Raw genomic sequence first — 1,337 nt, 5'->3', positions numbered from 1 at the left:
CCGGCTAATTTTTGTGTTTTTAGTAGTTTCATCATGTTGGTCAGGCTGGCCTTGAACTCCTGACCTCAGGTGATCCACCGATCTTGGCCTCCCAACAGGCTGGAATTACAGACATGATCCACCGCACCCAACCCAAAAGTTAATACTCTTACCTGCCACTTCAAAGGTTACCTATGGCTCCTCTGGAGATATGTTCCACTGTCCAATGCGAGATGTGGCAGAAGGTCTGGCGGGCTTGCTTGGCTATTTCAGCCATCATTGGTTCAGGTGCCAATGGCTCCCTTTGGAGTGCTGGGCATTTCCTCTTCCAATATCCAGTTTTGTTACAATGTACACACTGATTTATGCCCAAGGCATGGTGTCTTGGATGTCCAGTTTTATGTTTTCCACCTTTTCGCTTCCCTTGTTTAGGCTAAGAATCAGGAGGGCAATCCCATGTGGGAGGTGAGCTTAAGGCTGCAGCCAAGAGCTGTATCTTTTGGGAGGCCCTTTTTGCTCTTTCTGCTTCCTATGTTCTGCCCCTGTTATTAAAAACTAAAAATGCCATATTGAAAAGCCTGGGGAGAGACTTCTTCAGCACCACAATCAAGGACGGATATGATAGGCCGCCAGTGGATATAACTCCTTTAGAAGGAAGGAAATTCACTTTTGATACCCATGCATTGCTTCAGGACTTGGAAACTCATGGATTTGACAAAACACAAGCAGAAACAACAGTATCAGCACTAACTACTTTATCATATGTCAGCCTGGACACTACCGATGAAAAGATGGTCACTCAAGCTCCACAGAAAATAACAGTGCAAGAGCGAATGGCTCATTTGGGCTCTATCAGGAAAGAAATGGTCATCCTAGAGAAAAGTGAATTCACAAATCTGAGAGCAGAGAATGAGGAAATGAAAACTGAATTAGACCAAGTTAAGCAACAACTAATATATGAAACCAGTTGAATCAGAGCAGATAATAAACTGGATATCAACCTAGAAAGGAGCAGAGTAACAGATATGTTTACAGATTAAGAAAAGCAACTTAAGGAAGCAACCACAGAATTTACAAAAACGAATACCCAAACCAAAAGTATTATTTCAGAGACCAGTAATAAAACTGATGCAGAAATTGCTTCCTTAAAAACACTGATGGAGTCTAACAAACTTGAGACAATTCTTTATCTTGCAGTCTCGGTATTTAACTGCCTCGCAGTAGCGTTGGAATTTTAGAGATTCTGGAAGCAGTGTTAATGCTCTTACTGCTGTGGCTATTGGCTTCTTAGAACACCAAACCAGGAGCGATTGATTTGGAACATTGTCTGTTGCAGTAAAAATTTACTATACAAGATT

At 42.0% G+C, this 1,337-nt stretch overlaps 1 pseudogene across 1 annotated transcript in view; it reads left to right on the top strand.

Annotated features, from left to right (window-relative positions):
* Nucleotides 1–1,331, top strand: part of LOC105501353 — a 5,281-nt pseudogene extending 3,950 nt beyond the window's left edge. Inside the window, exon 2 of the transcript XR_001000181.1 lies at nt 557–1,331. The product of XR_001000181.1 is annotated as a coiled-coil domain-containing protein 90B, mitochondrial pseudogene (transcript). The remainder of the gene's footprint in view (nt 1–556) is intronic.
* The last annotated feature ends 6 nt before the right edge of the window (nt 1,332–1,337 follow it).

Source organism: Colobus angolensis, unplaced genomic scaffold (genome assembly GCF_000951035.1).
Source record: "Colobus angolensis palliatus isolate OR3802 unplaced genomic scaffold, Cang.pa_1.0 Scaffold70, whole genome shotgun sequence".
NCBI lineage: Eukaryota > Metazoa > Chordata > Mammalia > Primates > Cercopithecidae > Colobus > Colobus angolensis.
This window is presented reverse-complemented; position numbering and strand designations above follow the sequence as displayed.